The sequence below is a fragment of the Scomber japonicus genome, chromosome 6 (genome assembly GCF_027409825.1).
Source record: "Scomber japonicus isolate fScoJap1 chromosome 6, fScoJap1.pri, whole genome shotgun sequence".
In the NCBI taxonomy this organism is placed as follows: Eukaryota; Metazoa; Chordata; class Actinopteri; order Scombriformes; family Scombridae; genus Scomber; species Scomber japonicus.
The window spans coordinates 39,687,288-39,708,357 of NC_070583.1; positions in this window are offsets into that span (position 1 = coordinate 39,687,288).

Sequence of the window (21,070 nt, forward strand, 5' to 3'; positions counted from 1 at the left end):
CTGCATCCCAGTATGGCCCACAGTAGTCCGTATTATATAACCCATGGCCATGTTTACTTCAAATAAGGGTTACAATCAAGATATAGGTTAAATTGAAATTAAACAAGAATGTATCAACGGAGTATCACTCAGAAACAAAAAATAGTCTAACTGTAAACCCATCAGACCGTTTGAGATCATAATTTAGCTTAGGCTGGCTGCTGGTCAAGTTTGTCCATTTGGGTAGAGAAAAACGCAAGCCAGGAAAAATATATAATAAAGTAAAAATGAGTAGAAATAAGAGTAACCTGAATAGCAAATTGCTTCTTGTTGGGATCAGTCGTCCTTCGCCATCAAAGATCCAGATTTCTGGTGTGATGCCAGGAACTGCTGGGCTTCCTTCACCGAAAAGAGGCGCCGTTTCTCCCCGTTGTCAGCCCTGATGAACAGTCGCGCTGGATACAGTAGGGAAGGCTTGAACTGGAGAGTGAACAGCTGGCGCATGACTTCTCTGTACTCAGCTCGCTGGTCCATCACTTCAGGACAGTAATCATCGTATAAGTACACCGACTTGCCATCATATTTTAGGTCATCTCGTTTCTTGCGGGCAGCACGAATTACCATATTCTTGGTTTGAAATTTGTGGAAGCAAATGATCACAGCCCTAGGTTTATCCCCCCCTGCTGGTTTGGGTCTCAGCGCACGGTGAGCTCTGTCGAGTTCTGGGGGAGAAGTCAGCACATCTTTGCCCAGTATATCCACCAGGAAGTTAGAGAAAAATATTGTTGGTCGTGTTCCCTCAACAGATTCGGGTACTCCAATGAGACGCACATTGCACCGTCTACTTCTCCCCTCCAAGTCGGTTATCTTGGCTTTCAGTTTAGCGTTATCATCAGCCATGCTGGTTAGCTGAGATTCCAATGACTGCAATTGAGTCAGCCCAGATTCCAGGTCGGAAATGCGTTGTTCATGATTAGTAACCGTAGTCTGTATACCGTCTAACTTGGCGTCAATGGCAGTGAGTTTGTTTTCAAATCTGACGGACAGTGAATCAGGCTTCGTTAGCAAGTCCGCCCGCAGTTCAGCTAGCATGCTAGCTAAAGTAGCATTGTCGATGGCAGAGTCCGGTGAAACAAGTTCTTTCTTTGATTGTTTAGCGGTTTTAGACATATTGGCTGGCTAGAACTGTCAAATAACTGTTTAAAAGCAGTTGTAGTGAGGTTAAGATTAATCCGACTAAATAGTACTGAAAATAGAGACTGTGTGGCAGGAGCCTGGGAAAACACCACTACTCCATTCCACTCACCAACCGGAAGTCCCAGTGAGCAGTTTTAAATGATCTTTATTACAGTCCTCAAGGTAATTGAACAGGTATAGACAGAATGTGTCGGGCAACAGGCAGGGCTCAGAGTCACTGATGACAGAGTTGGCAGCAGGTAAGACAATGCCAGTAGCACTCATGGACATGAGGTTGACCAAGCTGGAAGTTCTGGGTTCTCCTGACAGGATCGAAGCCGGAGGACCCCACACAGCCACAGGCAGATAGGAACAGGCGATACTCGGGGTCAGGGACAGAAGGCTGGTGCGTTTACCGGGGAAGACACAAGGAGAGGAGGTCAAAAGCAATACTCGCCCCCCATAATCAAGCAGGAGGCTGATAGCCAAGGGGAAGCATGGCGGAACATCTTTGAAGACAGGACCCCTCTGGAGGCTGGGCAGGAGGCCAAATAGCACAGACAGGAACAGGCGGGGGTTGCTGCATACCAGCCGGAACAGGGAGTAACTGCATGCCAGCAGAAACTGCAGGAAGGGGTTGCTCAGTGAAACTGGACAGCAGTTCTTTGGTGTTAACCACGTGCTTTTTTCACTTCTTTATTCATATCAGGATGCAGCAGCAGAGAGCAGACTCTCCTGAACCCAGCTGTGTGTCCATGAAGAGTGACCGGTCTATGGGTCGTGGTATTGAGTTTAAAGATGGACAACCTGCTGATGGAAGGTAAGAATTTAACATCCAGTAATCAGAGCAGCATTTACAGGAGTTCATTTAGTCATCATGACAGAACATCTTTAATAAGCTGAGTGCAGATTTGAGTCATTAAATGTCCTTAAACGTGATGTTTTCTCCACAGAGTTCAGCAGCAGAGCTCAGAGGTTCCCAGTGATCAGTCTGCACAGCAGCATCAAACACAGCTGGACTCCATATTTATGGTGTGTACATGTCCAAACACACCTTTTACTATTAACTCCATCGACCACAGATGAAATAGTAAAGTAGCATTCAGGTCCTAACGGTGTCCATGCTGCTCTGTTTAGACCAGCAGGCCTTCAGACTGACACATGAATCACATGTTGTGTTCTACCAGTTTAAATGAAATGTTCACTTTATCTTTCTGTTCCAGCTGCTGGAGGAGAACATCCTCACTTTTGTGAAGAATGAGCTGAAGAGAGTCCAGAGGGGTCTGAGTCCAGATTACCCAGAATGCTTAGAGAGTCAGAGTGAGGATGAGGAGGTGTTGAACGGTGAGGAGGAAGAGCAGAGGAGGAGCAGCAGAGAGGCATTTCTGAGGATCACAGTGCACTTCCTGAGGAGAATGAAGCAGGAGGAGCTGGCTGAGCATCTGCAGAGCAGTAAGAGGATTTTAACAGATTTAACATGATGGAGAGGAAATGGAGGCAACATGGGAGAGGTTTATATTTCAAACTCTGCTGTAAATATGCTGCACACATCTGCATCAGATCAGAGGCTGTTTGTCCTCCACTGATGAGCTGAATAAAACTGATGGAGGAGGAAAAACTACACAGACACACTTACATGTTGAGATTTCTAGACTTTCTGTAGGATCCACTCACTGATTTCATTTGTTGTTTGTTCATTCAGGAACTCGTGCTGCAAAGTGTCGACGTAAACTCAAGTCTAACCTGCAGAAGAAGTTCCAGTGTGTGTTTGAGGGGATCGCTAAAGCAGGAAACCCAACCCTTCTGAATCAGATCTACACACCACTCTACATCACAGAGGGAGGGACTGCAGAGGTCAATGATGAACATGAGGTCAGACAGATTGAAACAGCATCCAGGAAACCAGACAGACCAGAAACAACAATCAGACAAGAAGACATCTTTAAAGCCTCACCTGGAAGAGATGAACCAATCAGAACAGTGATGACAAAGGGAGTGGCTGGCATTGGGAAAACAGTCTTAACACAGAAGTTCACTCTGGACTGGGCTGAATACAAAGCCAACCAGGACATAGATTTCACATTTCCATTCACTTTCAGAGAGCTGAATGTGCTGAAAGAGAAAAAGTACAGCTTGGTGGAACTTGTTCATCACTTCTTTACTGAAACCAAAGAAGCAGGAATCTGCAGGTTTGAAGAGTTCCAGGTTGTGTTCATCTTTGACGGTCTGGATGAGTGTCGACTTCCTCTGGACTTCCACAACACTGAGATCCTGACTGATGTTACAGAGTCCACCTCAGTGGATGTGCTGCTGACAAACCTCATCAGGGGGAAACTGCTTCCCTCTGCTCGCCTCTGGATAACCACACGACCCGCAGCAGCCAATCAGATCCCTCCTGAGTGTGTTGGCATGGTGACAGAGGTCAGAGGGTTCACTGACCCACAGAAGGAGGAGTACTTCAGGAAGAGATTCAAAGAGGAGGAGCAGGCCAGCACCATCATCTCCCACATCAAGACATCACGAAGCCTCCACATCATGTGCCACATCCCAGTCTTCTGCTGGATCACTGCTACAGTTCTGGAGGATGTGTTGAAAAGCAGAAAGAGAGGAGAGATGCCCAAGACCCTGACTGAAATGTACATTCACTTCCTGGTGGTTCAGTCCAAACTGAAGAACATCAAGTATGATGGAGGAGCTGAGACAGATCCACACTGGAGTCCAGAGAGCAGGAAGATGATTGAGTCTCTGGGGAAACTGGCTTTTGAGCAGCTGCAGAAAGGCAACCTGATCTTCTATGAATCAGACCTGACAGAGTGTGGCATCGATATCAGAGCAGCCTCAGTGTACTCAGGAGTGTTCACACAGGTCTTTAAAGAGGAGAGAGGGCTGTACCAGGACAAGGTGTTCTGCTTCGTCCATCTGAGCGTTCAGGAGTTTCTGGCTGCTCTTCATGTCCATCTGAAATTCATCAAGTCTGGAGTCAATCTGCTGGCAGAAGAACAAACAACATCCTGGTGGTCTGAAGCGTTCGGAGGCAAATCAACAGTTTTCTACCAGAGTGCTGTGGACGAGGCCTTAAAGAGTCCAAATGGGCACCTGGACTTGTTCCTCCGCTTCCTCCTGGGTCTTTCACTGCAGACCAATCAGACTCTCCTACGAGGTCTGCTGAAACAGACAGGAAGTAACTCAAAGACCAATCAGAAAACAGTGGAGTACATCAAGAAGAAGATCAGTGAGAATGTTTCTGCAGAGAGAAGCATCAATCTGTTTCACTGTCTGAATGAACTAAATGATCGTTCTCTAGTGGAGGAGATCCAACAGTACCTGAGATCAGGAAGTCTCTCCACAGATAAACTGTCTCCTGCTCAGTGGTCAGCTCTGGTCTTCATCTTACTGTCATCAGAAAAAGATCTGGACGTGTTCAACCTGAAGAAATACTCTGCTTCAGAGGAGGCTCTTCTGAGGCTGCTGCCAGTGGTCAAAGCCTCCAACAAAGCTCTGTAGGTGCACACAGAACTATCCAGATTAATGAAGTTACATGTTTGCTCAATGAAGAAAAGTAATGTTTGCAATTCTTTTGTTCTGCTGATTCTTCTCCAGGTTGAGTGGCTGCAACCTCTCAGAGAGAAGCTGTGCAGCTCTGTCCTCAGTTCTCAGCTCCCAGTCCTCTAGTCTGAGAGATCTGGACCTGAGTAACAACAACCTGCAGGATTCAGGAGTGAAGCAGCTTTCTGCTGGACTGGAGAGTCCACACTGTGGACTGGAAAATCTCAGGTCAGTTTTATTACTGTGTATATAAAGTAATATTTAAGTATATTTAAGTTGCCTAATTAAATTATTGTGATCACACAGTGAACATTGTTGGGATGAAAAATAAGAACTAAGTTATTACATCAGTAAATTTCTCTGAGATTTTATGTGGAACAGTATTTAACTTTAAAGGAATTTCTTCTGCCAACATAAATCAGAATGCAGCCTCCAGCAGCAACATGTGCTTTCTCTCCTACTAACCTAAAATGTAACTGCATGACACCAACATACAGCAGGGGGCGATGAGTGTGAACATAAAGGCCTGAAGGACAAAATCCTGTTTATCTCATTAGATGAAGTGTTGTGTGTGTGTTCAGCCTGTCAGGATGTCTGATCACAGAGGAAGGCTGTGCTTCTCTGGCCTCAGCTCTGAGCTGCAACCCCTCCCATCTGAGAGAGCTGGACCTGAGCTACAATCATCCAGGAGACTCAGGAGAGAAGATCCTGTCTGCTGGACTGAAGGATCCACACTGGAGACTGGACACTCTCAGGTATGGACAGACAGATGGACACTCTCAGGTATGGACAGACAGGTGGACACTCTCAGGTATGGACAGACAGGTGGACACTCTCAGGTATGGACAGACACTCTCAGGTATGGACAGACAGAGGGACACTCAGGTATGGACAGACACTCTCAGCTATGGACAGACAGGTGGAGACTCTCAGGTATGGACAGGTGGACACTCAGGTATGGACAGATGGACAGACAGTGACTAACTGAGGGACTGTGGTTCATGTTTAATGGTGGATATGAGTGAAGGTGTATGAAGCTGATTGTGTCTTTGTCTCTTCCTCCAGGATGGACCATGGTGGACCACAGAGACTGAAACCTGGTCTGAGGAAGTGTGAGTGTGTTTTCAGTTTGATTCATGAGAACTTTGAGAAAAACTGGATGAAATATGTAAAAGAAGTGAAAAAAGTTCAAAATGAAGGAAAATGTGTTTAGTCAGAAATGGGCGTGGCCTAAACTGACATTTATCTTGAACCAATGAATCCATGAAACAGAAATTTCCTTCTGTTGGTCACAGTTCAGGAGTTAAAAGAGAAATGTTTTATAAATGTCCACATGGTGGCGCTACCTGCTCCAAAATGTCCCTCATGTCTCTCCTGCAGATAAAGTTCATTCATTCATACTGACTACTGTGGGGGGGGGGGGGGGGGGGGTACAGTTTGGTGGGGGGGGGGTTCCTAGGGTTAGTGTCAAACAAACCGTAGCACCACTTCATACCGCAGCAAAAGGAGGAAGGAAAGCCAATCTAAAAACAACACAACACACTGTAATGGTGCCTAAACACAGCCGGTAGTACTACTTGAACAGAACTTGTCAATGACTCTCTGGTTAAAGTCAGTCACCAGTCTCTTTTCCATTGACAGCATGGCCAGTGCCTCTCCTGGGTCATGCTGTTTCTGAGAAAAGTTTGAATTCTTTTCATGGTTGAGAAGCACTTCTCAGCTTCCGCTGTGGTCATGGCTGATGAGGATCTTTAGGAAAGTGACAGTATCTGAGAAGACTTCTTCAACATTGTTCTCTCCATAAACAACTGGAATAGATCCACAGCACCACAACAGGCTCTGAACTCGTCCTGCTGTAGATGAGACTAAACTCTGTCTTCAGCTTGCTTCCACTGAGCATCGGGTCGGCCTTCAAGGTGTTGCTCAGTGCATCCTCAGGAAATGTTCAAACCTGTCCCCCAGCAGCAAGGTGGCACTAACTAGGTAGTTTATAAAGGAGAAGTGTTCCCTGGTGTGTCCCAGTATGGTATCTCTGACCCACAGAGACAGGAATAAAATGAAAGTTACAGCTGTAACTACGGTTCTATGAATCCTGGATGACCGCCAGAGGCGGTGCTTAAAGCACTGGATATCTCCGTCTTGCGCATGCACGGGTCGAGTACATATACCAACAAAGTCACCTGTGACCCTCACGTGACCCGAAGGGATAAATTCCGGTGTCACCTGAGGATCTGTTCCACTCGAATCTTCTCGCGAACCCACGAAAGTCCGAGTGACTGAACGCTCTGGCGGTCATCCAATACCAACAGAGTCACGAGGAATGCAGAAACACACACCTCAGGAACTCGCGGTGGAGACTCCGGGAGTAAGGACAGCCCCTAGAGGAGAGGGAGCAGCCACAGCAACCCGGTAGAATGTGCTGGGGGAGGACCAGGAGGCCGCAGCACAAATACCAGCCAGGGGCACCCGTCGCAGGGCCGCCCATGAAGCTGCCAATCCCCTAGTGGAGTGGCCACGCACCCCTGAAGGTGGAGGCCACCCACAGGCCTGGTAGGCAAGAGTAATGGTGTCCACAGTCCAGTGGGACAGCCGCTGCTTGGACAGGGCCCTGCCCTTCCTCGGACCACCATGGCAGAGGAAGAGCTGCTCTGTCCGCCTAATACTGGCGGTGGCTGCGATGCAGGCCCGTAGGGCTCGCACCAGGCAAAAAAGGGGTGAACCACCCCCGAAACGGGCCAGATGGAGCGGCTGGGTCACATAAGTGGCCAGCACCTTAGGGAGGAACGCCACATTCGGCCATAACATGACCACAAACACCCTCAGCGTGGACGGAGAGCGCCCACTGTCAAAGAGATGCTGCAGGAAGTCGAAGATGACAGCGACGGAGCCGTGCAGCGGGTCCATGCGCCTCTCGGCGCACCACCGACAGAACATCCGCCACCGACAGCTGTGCCGCACCCTTGCAGATGGTGCCCTGGCATGGAGGACAGCATAAAAATGTTAACATTGTTAACATGTTGATGACGACAGTTTGGGACGAAAATATGTGACACATATGGGAAACCTGACAGATCCGTTAATGGTTTGAACAGAAATATGTCATAAATTAACTACACTGCAAAACATTCACTAATATATTTTATTCTACTAAAAAGATAGATTAGTAAAGGTAAAGGAAAACACATTTTGAATGGAAGTAATGAAGTGATAAATATCAAATATCAATTCTTTAATTGCAGGCCTAATCATCCAGTTTTGTAGATGAATAAATAACATGGGAAGAATATTGATCAAAGTTTGAATTCAAATGTTGTGAATAAATGTTCTTTTCCTAGTTGTATCTTATGGCTCAATGAACAGACACAGATACAGGTAAAGGTTCAAGTGAAAGGCAAAAACAGCATCAAAATGTTAACATATAAAGCAACTTGTTTTTACTCCCGAGTGTGATATCCTTCCACATTTCCACTAACTGGCTGATATGACTCTGTCCTCTGTCCCCTGACTTCAGTGTCTCTCAGCTGTCTGTCCCTGCTCTGAACACCCTAAAAGGAAAACAGTCACAATGTCACATGATTTACATGTTTCCTATGTATTTTATTAGTATACAGAAATATATAAAGTAGCACAGATCTTATAGTCCCATACAGGTAAAGATCAGTGATAAGTGGGTCAAAGACGTATGAGGTTTTCAAAGTAGTAAAAAAATAAAAGAGCTAGTAGAGTTCCCTAAAAGGCTTTTTAATGTTCATTGGAGTGTCACCTATGCACTTATATTAGTTATATTCAAGAATAAAACCAGTAATTCATTTTTATTGTGATTAGTAAGAATATACTGTGGAAAAATGTCATTCAGTGTAACCCTAATTGTTGTTTTAACAAAAAGTCTTTTATGTCCATTTATCACAATCATTTGGTTCTATATTTATGTTCAGACTGTCAGAAATATAACTACCCAGAAAACATTATTTCATTTTGAACACCACATATTTGATGTGTCATTGGTACAACTCTAAATGTGTTGAAGGTCTTTAACAAACATTTACTGCCTTGCACTGAATTTCTTTCTTAAATGTTTAAAAATACCTTTTACTACCTTTAAGGTTTGTTTTTGTCTCTGTGAGTCAAAAAAGACAAATTACTGTATTTAAATATAAAATATTGGTGTTATACCGTATGACAATATAACGTTACACCGAATGACACATATCAAAATGGCCCAAAAATATTGATTAAATGTGATTCCTTTAGCAACAACAATAATGATCCTATAAACAATTATCTGCAGCAGCACCAGTATTTTCTTTAAAGTTAAAAACTAAAATCAGGACGAGATGTTTAAGATGTCGACAGTTTACAGATAATGTGCCTTAAAATACATTCAAATGATATAAAATAGTTATAAATGATAATATCCACTATTAATACAACAACTAAATACAACAAATAAATATGATGCATGATTAAATGTTATAAACTATCACTGTCATTCAGTGTAACGTTTCTGTCATTCAGTGTAACGTTTCTGTCATTCAGTGTAACGTTTCTGTCATTCAGGGTAACGTTTCTGTCATTCAGTGTAACGCTTCTGTCATTCAGTGTAACGTTTCTGTCATTCAGTGTAACGTTTCTGTCATTCAGTGTAATGTTTCTGTCATTCAGAGTAACGTTTCTGTCATTCAGAGTAACGTTTCTGTCATTCAGTGTAACGTTTCTGTCATTCAGTGTAACGTTTCTGTCATTCAGTGTAACATGTTTAACACTGAAGGACAGATCTCATACATAAACACATTTATCAGGCAGTTCCTTTGCTACCTATATAAAGTTAAGACCTTCACCGATAGACATTATCCATCATCCATCCATCTTCTTCCGCTTATCCGGAGTCGGGTCGCGGGGGCAGCAGCCTAAGCAGGAAGCCCAGACTTCCCTCTCCCCAGCCACTTCGTCCAGCTCTTCCCGGGGGACCCCGAGGCGTTCCCAGGCCAGCCGAGAGACATAGTCTCTCCAGCGTGTCCTGGGTCTTCCCCGAGGTCTTCTACCGGTGGGACGGGCCCTGAACACCTCACCAGGGAGGCGTCCGGGAGGCATCCTAATTAGATGCCCGAGCCACCTCATCTGGCTCCTCTCGACGTGGAGGAGCAGCGGGTCTACTCCGAGCTCCCTCCGGATAACTGAGCTTCTCACCCTATCTCTAAGGGAGAGCCCAGCCAGCCTACGGAGGAAGCTCATTTCAGCCGCTTGTACCCGCCATCTTGTTCTTTCGGTCACTACCCAAAGCTCATGACCAGAGGTGAGGGTAGGAACCAAGATCCACTGGTAAATCCAGAGCTTTGCCTTTCGGCTCAGCTCTCTCTTCACCACGACGGATCTGTGTCCGCATTACTGCAGACGCTAGACATTATCATTAATTATCATATTTAATTTAGCTTTTTAAAAATCATAATATTTAAAGTTTGTTTCTGAGTGGCACTGAAGGACATTTTTGGACCATGGGTTACAAGCGGGTGGAAAACTGAAATTATCAAATATTACAGAGAGATGTAGTCACATGACCACATGGACAGAGGGTCCTCTAAGGGTCCTTTTCATGATGTCACACACTGTCACATGATCAGCATCATGTGGTATGCTTTAAAATGACTTTTTACCCATTGTTACACTGAATGACATTGGTGACGCACACATTTTGGGACAGAAGTTATTCACATTTTAAAATAAGTTGCATTATTCTACATAGTGTTGCAAACACTTACATAATCATGCCATGTGTGTTAATTTATATTTTAGGATGATTTTCTACATTTTAAAAACAGTTTTGACATTAGAATTTAACTCGGGACAGTTACACTGAATGACATTTTGACATTTTAAAGCTCAATAATTAATTTAATACTTTGACACAAACATTCTTCTGAGTGAAAAGAAGGGGAAGGGTTGAGTGTTTTAATATTATATTTATAAATATTTACCTTTTTATTTTAAATGAATGGCCCAAATACTAAAGACTGACACTAAAACTATTCACAGATCTAAAAGTATGAATGCATGTATTCAAATACATGACTTACACTCTTATCTATATGCACAACATACAAACATATTTTATAAATGATACTGAGATTTGGTGGTTTATTTCTACCAATGACTCCTTTTATATCTCCCTCTTAATTCATTACAAAATGTAAAAGAAAATACTTTGACTTTTCATCATCAATGACGATGATGTCACTGATCACTTTCAAATGGATTCATTTATTTAACAAGTCACTGACAATAACATAAGTTTTGAATATATCACCTAACCCTTTAAAAGGTAGAAACATACTGATGGAGAGCTAGTGCAATATTAAAATCATGTTTGTTATATTATTATTTCAATTCAAGCGTGTTCAAACCTTCCTCTCATTATCAACAAAGTAAAATGAGCTGAGCTACCTGCAGCTCTGCAGTGCTGCCTCTCCCTGCATCACCACTGTTAGCTTCCAGCTCAACTTCATCTCATCTCTAATATGAAAGCAGTGGACATGAATAAGAAACATACTGATGGGAATGTCAAGAACAAGCCAAGAACACACAGACAGACTAACTCCTTTCTAGATGTGGAACGTTACTGGTTTAAGTTACATGAGTTAAGTTGATAGAAAAATCCTGTTCTTTAACCATCTTAAATACTTCATTAATTACATTCAGACAAACATCAGACGCAGCTGGAATCAAGTTTCACTTTGAAAAACATTCTCATCTAAAGGTCCACTTACTCTGTATGTCCAAAGCTTTCAGTCACATCTCATGGTCTTCCTCAGTGATGGAGTGTCTCAGTTGTCATGGAGATGGTTTAAGTTTGAATGGTTTCAGTAAAGTAGTTAATAAATCAACAGATGATAAACTGCAGCTGTATTGTGTCTCGTTCTCTCCATCAGATGCCTGTGAACTGGAACTGGATCCAAACACAATGAGCAGAAAACTCAAACTCTCTGATAACAACAGGAAGGTGACATGTGTGTGGGAGGAGGATCAGTCATATCCTGATCATCCAGACAGATTTGACTCCTTGCCTCAGCTGCTGTGTAGAAATGGTCTGACTGGTCGCTGTTACTGGGAGGTCGAGTGGAGAGGAAGAGTTCATGTAGCAGTGAGTTACAGAAGAATCAACAGGAAAGGAGGCAGTAAAGACTGTTGGTTTGGAGAGAATGATCAGTCCTGGAGTCTGAGCTGCCCTGATGATGGTCGTTACTCTGTCTGGCACAATAACAGCAGAACATCCATCTCCTCCTCCTCCTCCTCCTCCTCCTCCTCCATCTCCTCCTCCTCCTCCTCCTCCTCCTCTGTCTCTAACAGAGTAGCAGTGTATGTGGACTGTCCTGCTGGCACTCTGTCCTTCTACAGAGTCTCCTCTGACACACTGATCCACCTCCACACCTTCAACACCACATTCACTGAACCTCTGTGTGCTGGGTTTACAGTCTGGTCTCGTTCCTCAGTGTCTCTGTAGGAGGAGCAGTGAGGAGTAGTGAGGAGTAGAGAGGAGCAGTGAGGAGTAATGAGGAGCAGTGAGGAGCAGAGAGGAACAGTGAGGAGTAATGAGGAGCAGAGAGGAACAGTGAGGAGTAATGAGGAGCAGAGAGGAGCAGAGAGGAACAGTGAGGAGTAATGAGGAGCAGAGATGAACAATGAGGAGCAGTGAGGAGAAATGAGGAGTAATGAGGAGCAGAGAGGAGCAGTGAGGATCAGAGAGGAGTAATGAGGAGCAGAGAGGAGTAATGAGGAGCAGAGAGGAGTAATGAGGAGTAATGAGGAATAGAGAGGAGTAATGAGGAGCAGTGAGGAGTAGTGAGGAGCAGTGAAGAGTAATGAGGAGCAGTGAGGAGCAGAGAGAAGCAGTGAGGAGCAGAATGCAGAGCCAAACCAGTGAAGTAAGAATAAATATGTTTTCTATGTTTCTATGTCGGAAACACTAACGAACATTTTTAACGATAAATTAAAAGATACGAAGAGTTTCAGTTTGATTCACGAGATCAACAAAAACTCGTCAGGTTTGAACCAATCAGCTTCCAGTGAGCAGTCTCAAAGCTTTCCAAACCGTTTCCATGGAGACGCCTCAGATGGTAACGAAGCTTCAGGGTTAATCAGATCTCAGTTTGTTCCCGTTGTACCTGAACGCAGCACGATGCCTTCAAGTTCCTCCCCGATGTTTGACTCTCAGGCGGAGCTACGACCTGCTTTCATGGTTTTGTACAGATGTTTATTTTCTTCTTCATGTGTTTTTGTCCTGCGGCGGTGGGGGGGCGCGGGGGGGGTCATGTGTGGGGGGGGGGGGGCGGTCATGTGACGACGGCGCGGTTTTAAAGGACATTCCACTGTTTTTACGCGGAGGACAAACAGACTTTCTCACAGTTTTAAACTTTTTTTCACTTTAATTTTTTTGCTGAGAAACTGTATAAAAGATTTGAACACAGCTGTATGAAGAGTTGAGTTAAGTTTAAGTGCATTAAATAAATATTTTAATTTGACTCTTTGTTTTATTGAGTTATTGACGCTGTTTGCGGCTGCAGGACACGAGGAGAGAAGATCTAAAATAATGTGATGATGATCTTTAGTGTATTTATATTAAAGATAATCAGCTGGATCACCTGAACATTATGAATCTAAAAGTGAAGAAACATCCAGAATAAGAAAGGAAATATTCTGTTAATAAACCAGATTTTACTTTATTAGTCCCACGATGGGGAAATTTACAGAGTTAAAGCAGAAACGTGGACAGTGGAAAAAAAGCCTCAATAAAAAGATTAAAGAACAAATAACTACAAAAGCAATAAAAGACAATAGTAGTAATATAAATATAGTAAATAATAGAAACATAAAGTAAATAAGTAATATTGATGTTGGGTGATACCTGAGTTGAGATTATTACACAGGTTTAACCCTTCCTTCCTTCCTTCCTTCCTTCCATCCTTCCATCTTTCCTCCATCCTTCCTTCCTCCCTTCCTTCCTTCATTCCTTCCTCCCTTCCTCCTTTCCTTTCTTCTTCCTCCCTTCCTTCCTCCTTTCCTTCCCTATTCCTCCATCCTTCCTTCCTCCCTTCCTTCCTTCATTCCTTCCTTCCTTCATTCCTTCCTCCCTCCTTCTCTTTCTTTCCTCCCCCCTACCTTCCTCCCTTCCTTCTTTCCTCTGTCCTCCCTTCCTTCCTCCTTTCCTTCCTTCCTTCTTTCCTCCCATCCTTCCATCTTTCCTCCATCCTTCCTTCCTCCCTTCCTTCCTTCATTCCTTCCTCCCTCCTTCTCTTTCTTTCCTCCCCCCTACCTTCCTCCCTTCCTTCTTTCTTCTGTCCTCCCTTCCTTCCTCCTTTCCTTCCTTCCTTCTTTCCTCCCTCCCTTCCTCCTTTCCTTTCTTCTTCCTCCCTTCCTTCCTCCTTTCCTTCCCTCTTCCTCCCTCCCTTCCTCCTTTCTTTTCTTCTTCCTCCCTTCCTTCCTCCTTTCCTTCCCTCTTCCTCCCTTCCTTCTTTCCTTCCTTCCTCCCTTCCATCCTCCCTTCCTCCATCCCTTCCTTCCTCCTTTCCTTCCCTCTTCCTCCCTTCCTTCCTTCCTTCCTTCCTTCCTCCATCCCTGCCTTCCTCCTTTCCTTCCTTCTTCCTTCCTCCCTTCCTTCCTTCTGTCTTCCCTTCCATCCTTTCTTTCTCCATCCCTTCCTTCCTCCTTTCCTTCCCTCTTCCTCCCTTCCTTCTTTCCTTCCTTCCTCCCTTCCATCCTCCCTTCCTCCATCCCTTCCTTCCTCCTTTCCTTCCCTCTTCCTCCCTTCCTTCCTTCCTTCCTTCCTTCCTCCATCCCTGCCTTCCTCCTTTCCTTCCTTCTTCCTTCCTTCCTCCCTCCCTTCCTTCCTTCCTTCTTCCTTCCTTCCTCCCTTGACTCAAGGACAACAGGAGGGTTAAAGTGAGAATATATAAATATATATTATTACAGTTGGACTGAAAGGAGAAGTAGACCTAAAATCAAATGTATTGATAAAGCACATTTCAAACTAAGACTCTCATAATGAGTTAAAAGACAAAGAATAAAAAAGTGTTTGAAGGGATTTAAAAACAGGCGACTGGTCAGCAGACCTGAGAGTGCTGGATGCTTCATGTTCCAGTAAAACATCAGAGAGGAATGTCGATTTGATCTCATGTGGGCCGGACCACTAATAGGAAGGAAGGAAAAGAATACAGGAAGGAAGGAGGAAAGGGAGCAAGGACAGATGGAAGGAAGAGGTGAGAAGACAAGAGGGAAGGAAAAGAAGCAAGGACAGATGGAAGGAAGAGAAGACAAGAAGGAAGGGAAGCTTACAGACTCATTACTGACACCTACTGGACTAAAACTGGAACTGCAGCTTGGACCAAAAACTCCAAAACAGATCAATAGTGTGTGTTCTTCCTGCCCACTAAAGTGTTATCAAATTTGTGGTAGTTTTCTGTCATTTTATAATTCATGTTTTGAATATTTGTTGAGGGGTAATCAACCTGTCTCCACCATCCTTGCACTAAAATATTTTCTATAGATGTCAGGAGTAATTGTGGGGTCGCCAGCAGGGGGCAGTGTGGCGCTTATTGTGCTCCGGGAGGATTTACGTCAGTTTGGTCTGCTTTGCAGCTTTCCTCTTTCTGCTGAGCGAGATGAAAAACGGAGTTTGTCTCACTTATTTCTCCTGTTTCCAGGTTGGTGGAATAGTAAATGAAGCTAAGTAACTGAAGTGTAATATGTTGACATGTCGCTGAATGTTTTAATGTCCGCTAATAAGGCTGTTTTATGAATATGCGGACATATATGTACATAGAGCAGCAGCCGCATTTTCGCGCCTGATGACGTCACCTGTTGCTGAGTCACGTCGGGCAGAGTTTTATTTTTAGCTCCTTCGCCTGATGACGTCACCTGTTGCTAAGTCACGTCGGGCAGAGTTTTATTTTTAGCTCTTTGAACATTTTTGTAAAGTCTAATAGTTTTGAAATGTATGATATTGTGTAAAAAGGTTAAAAGCTAATGTTAAAAACGAATTTTATATATTTTAAAAGTGTTTAAAAACAAGTTAAAAATCTGTCAGCTCATGCATTTTGAAAGAGTAAAATAATTTGAGTTGGAAATGGAAAATGCATTTAGGAACCAGATGTAAGTGTTAACAAGCTATGTTTTATATGTAAGTGTTAACAAGCTATGTTTTATATGTAAGTGGTAACAAGCTATGTTTTATATGTAAGTGGTAACAAGCTATGTTTTATATGTAAGTGGTAACAAGCTATGTTTTATATGTAAGTGGTAACAAGCTATGTTTTATATGTAAGTGGTAACAAGCTATGTTTTATATGTAAGTGGTAACAAGCTATGTTTTATATGAAGTTGAAAAGAGACAACTTACAGGGTAACAGTGGTTATTGTCATTTTGATTTATTTAATCACACAAAACTTGTAAGTCAGTATTTGCTGAAAGATGAGAAAAGACAAATAGTATTTTATTTTCAAGTGGTGTTTATTTCATAGAGAACATTGAGTGTTTGTAACAGAGGAGGATTTAAATAGTGAATGTTTTAATAAATCCTCTCCCTCTTTCTGCTGAGCCAGATGAAAAACGGACGCAGAGTTTGCCCCGTCTCACTTATTTCTCCTGTTTCCAGAGAGAGCATATAAGCTGTTTACGTGGTGCCAGCCGGTACCTGTAACATGGTCATAGTGCTTCATTTTAGATACACCCCCAAAATGTGCACACACCAGCCGTGATACCAGCCCACTTTCTGGACCGGCAAGTACGGAGCGAGAGCGCTGAGAAAACAGCCAGGAAGAGGGAAAGGATGAAATCTAGCAGAAACATGGCGATGGCTCCATCATCCCCCAGCCTCAGAGGACAGGAGAGCTGACTGGACCCAGCTACCTCCCTCCTCCCTCCTTTCCTTCCTTACATCCTTCCTTGCTTCCTTCCTTCCTCCCTCCTTACTCCTTTCCTTCCTTGCTTCCTCCCTCCCTCCTTTCCTCACATCCTTCCATCCTTCTTTGCTTCCTTCCTTCCTCCCTCCTTTCCTCACTTCCTTCCTTGCTTCCTTCCTTCCTCCTTCCCTCCTTGTTCCTTTCCTTCCTTACATCCTTCCTTCCTTCCTTCCTCCTTCCCTCCTTGCTTCCTTCCTTCATTCCTTCCTTCCTTCCTCCCCCTTTCCTTAGTCCTTTCCTTCCTTACATCCTTCCTTGCTTTCTTCCTCCCTCCCTCCTTACTCCTTTACTTCCTTCCTTCCTCCCTCCCTCCCTTCCTCCCTCCCTCCCTCCTCCCCTCCCAACCTCCCTCCTCCCTCCCTCCCTCCTTACTCCTTCCTCCCTCCCTCTCTCCTTTCCTCTCTTCCTTCCATCCTCCCTCCCTCCCTTCCTCCCTTCCTCCCTCCCTCCCTCCCTCCCTCCCTCCCTCCCTGCTGCAGGGTGGAGCTAACAGCAACAACCTCTTCTAGCAGCTCAAACGGCGGTCGGCGGACCAGCTTACAGACTCATTACTGACACCTACTGGACTAAAACTGGAACTGCAGCTTGGACCAAAAACCCCAAAACAGATCAATAGTGTGTGTTCTTCCTGTTACTCTTCATTTATTAATAAGAAGATTTCCATGATGACTGATGTCTTTCTCCCCACATGATTATTACCTCCCTCCCTCCTTACTCCTTTCCTTCCATCCTTCCTTCCTTCCTCCCTCCCTCCCTCCTTACTCCTTTCCTTCCGCTCATCCTTCCTTCCTTCCTCCCTCCCTCCTTACTCCTTTCCTTCCTCACATCCTTCCTTGCTTCCTTCCTCCCTCCTTACTCCTTTCCTTCCTCACATCCTTCCTTGCTTCCTTCCTCCCTCCCTCCTTTCCTTCCATCCTTCCTAGCTTCCTCCCTCCCTCCCTCCTTTCCTCACTTCCTTCCTTCCTTGCTTCCCTCCTCCCTCACTCCCTTCCATCCTCCCTCCCTCCCTCCTCCTCCCTCCCCCCCTCCCTCCTTCCTCCCTCCCTCCCTCCCTCCCCTCCTCCCTCCCATCCTTCCTCCCTCCCTCCCTCCCCTCCCTCCCTCCCTCCCTCCCTCCCTCCTTACTCCTCCCTCCCTCCCTCCTCCCTCCCTCCCCCCTCCCTCCCTCCCTCCCTCCCTCCCTCCTTCCTCCTCCCTCCCTGCTGCAGGGTGGAGCTAACAGCAACAACCTCTTCTAGCAGCTCAAACGGCGGTCGGCGGACCAGCTTACAGACTCATTACTGACACCTACTGGACTAAAACTGGAACTGCAGCTTGGACCAAAAACCCCAAAACAGATCAATAGTGTGTGTTCTTCCTGTTACTCTTCATTTATTAATAAGAAGATTTCCATGATGACTGATGTCTTTCTCCCCACATGATTATTACCTCCCTCCCTCCTTACTCCTTTCCTTCCATCCTTCCTTCCTTGCTTCCTTTCTCCCTTTCTCCTTAGTCCTTTCCTTCCTTCCATCCTTCCTTGCTTCCTTCCTTCCTCCCTCCCTCCTTTCCTCACTTCCTTCCATCCTTCTTGGTTCCTTCCTTCCTCCCTCCTTTCCTCACTTCCTTCCATCCTTCCTTCCTCCCTCCCTCCTTCCTTCCATCCTTCCATCCTTCCTTGCTTCCTTCCTCCCTCCCTCCTTTCCTCACTTCCTTCCATCCTTCCTTCCTCCCTCCTCCCTCCCTTCTTCCTTCCTTCCTTCCTTCCATCCTTCCTTCCTCCCCCCTCGTTCCTTCCATCCTTCCTTGCTTCATTCCTCCCACCCTCCTTACTCCTCCCTCCCCTCCTTTCCTCACATGCTCCCTCCCTCCCTCCTCCCTCCCCCCCTCCCTCCTTCCCTCCCTCTTCCCTCCTCCCTCCCTCCCTCCTTCCTCCTCCCTCCCTGCTGCAGGGTGGAGCTAACAGCAACAACCTCTTCTAGCAGCTCAAACGGCGGTCGGCGGACCAGCTTACAGACTCATTACTGACACCTACTGGACTAAAACTGGAACTGCAGCTTGGACCAAAAACCCCAAAACAGATCAATAGTGTGTGTTCTTCCTGTTACTCTTCATTTATTAATAAGAAGATTTCCATGATGACTGATGTCTTTCTCCCCACATGATTATTACCTCCCTCCCTCCTTACTCCTTTCCTTCCAACCATCCTTCCTTGCTTCCTCCCTCCCTCCTTACTCCTTTCCTTCCAACCATCCTTCCTTGCTTCCTTCCTCCCTCCTTACTCCTTTCCTTCCAACCATCCTTCCTTGCTTCCTTCCTCCCTCCCTCCCTCCCTCCTTACTCCTTTCCTTCCAACCATCCTTCCTTGCTTCCTCCCTCCCTCCTTACTCCTTTCCTTCCATCCATCCTTCCTTCCTCCCTCCCTCCTTACTCCTTTCCTTCCATCCTTGCTTCCATCCTCCCTTCCTCCTTACTCCTTTCCTTCCTCACATTCTTCCTTGCTTCCTTCCTCCCTCCCTCCCTCCTTTTCTCACTTCCTTCCATCCTTCCTTGCTTCCTTTCTCCCTCCCTCTTTCCTCCTCCCTCCCTCCTTTCCTCACTTCCTTCCATCCTTCCTTCCTCCTTCCCTCCTTGCTTCCTTCCTTCCATCCTTCATATCTTCCTTCCTTCCTCCCTGCCTCCTTGTTCCTTCCTTCCTCCCTCCCTCCTTACTCCTTTCCTTCCTTCTATCCTTCCTCCCTCCCTCCTTACTCCTCTCCTTCCATCCTTCTTGCTTCCTTCCTTCCTTCCTTCCTCCCTCCCTCCTTTCCTCACTTCCTTCCATCCTTCCTTCTTTCCTTCCTCCCTCCCTCCTTCCTCCTTTCCTTCCTTCCTTCCTTCCTTCCTTCCTTCCTTCCTTCCTCCCTCCTTTCCTCACTTCCTTCCATCCCCTTGCTTCCTTCCTCCCTCCCTCCTTCCTTCCATCCTTCCTTCCTTCCTCCCTCCGTCCTTACTCCTTTCCTTCCTTCCTCCCTCCCTCCTTCCTTGCTTCCTTCCTTACTCCCTTACTCCTTTCCTTCCATCCTTCCTTCCTCCCTCCCTCCCTCCCTCCTTACATCCTTCCTTGCTTCCTTCCTCCCTTACTCCTTTTATTCCTTCCATCCTTCCTTGCTTCCTTCCTTCCTTCCTTCCTACCTCCCTCCTTACTACTTTCCTTCCTTCCTTCCTTCCTTGCTTCCTTCCTCCCTCCTTCCTTACTTATTCATGCTGTGTGCAATATTACTGTTTCATGTTTTTCCTCACTTCCTTCCTTCCATCCTTCCTTGCTTCCTTACTGTGCAATATTACTGTTTCTCCTTACTCCTTTCCTTCCTTCCTACCTCCTTCCCTCCTAACTCCTTTCCTTCCATCCTTCCTTGCTTCCTCCCTCCCTCCTTACTCCTTTCCTTCCATCCTTCCTTCCTACCTCCCTCCCTCCTTACTCATTCCTCCCTTCCTTCCTTCCTTCCTTCCTTACTTGCTTCCTTCCTGTGCAATATTACTGTTTCATTTCTTTCCTCACTTCCAACCTTCCTCCCTTTCTTCCTTCCTACCTCCCTCCCTCCTTACTCCTTTCCTTCCTTCCATCCTTCCTTGCTTCCTTCCTGTGCAATATTAGGTAGGCAGTGTATTAATACAAATATGATGAATATGATGTAAAGTGAGAAATGTATTGAACCCTGTAGAAAGCAGAGAAATCTCTCCGTATCACTGTAATGAAGGTTTCCAGACAACTGATGGCAGATATAATGACGTCATCACGACATTAAGCAGGTCGCTGGTTTGGCTGCTAGTTATTAGTGATGGCGGATCGATACCTAAATATACATATTTCCATCCTAATATAACTTTCAGAGACCGGATGTAGTTAAACACACAGGAACAAACTCAGTATGAAGCACTATGTAAACTTTCACTGAGCGCTAATACTCGTGCTGCGTTCAGGTTCTGTGGGACATCTCTAGTGATGTTAAAATGTTCATATTTCGGGGTTCTGGACTCCTGTATCCATATCGGTATCAGGACACTAAACTTACTGATTATAGCCTCATGTTATATTTATTGTTATAGGACCATCTCCAAGTGGAATATAGTTAGTCCCAGTTTGGTTAGAGTACGGGCCTTTGTTTCTAATCCTTTTTCTTTACTTTCACTTTGTTTTTCTTTTCTTGTCATTATTTAAAGCTGCTTGGTGCAGTTCTTGAGCTCTATCTAAATCATCCAGGAGTTATGAGCTCCATATAAATTCAGAGATGTCCTTTTTGTGTGTTTCTAGTATAACACTGGTTGCCTGTATTTCAGTGGATACTTGCTGATGATGTGTGATCTTCTGAGAGTGTACTGCTGTTTTCTTTTCTCTAGTTTTGGGTTCAAAGCTTTATTGCAGAAATGTATGACGGAGTATTAGGAACACATGACGAGA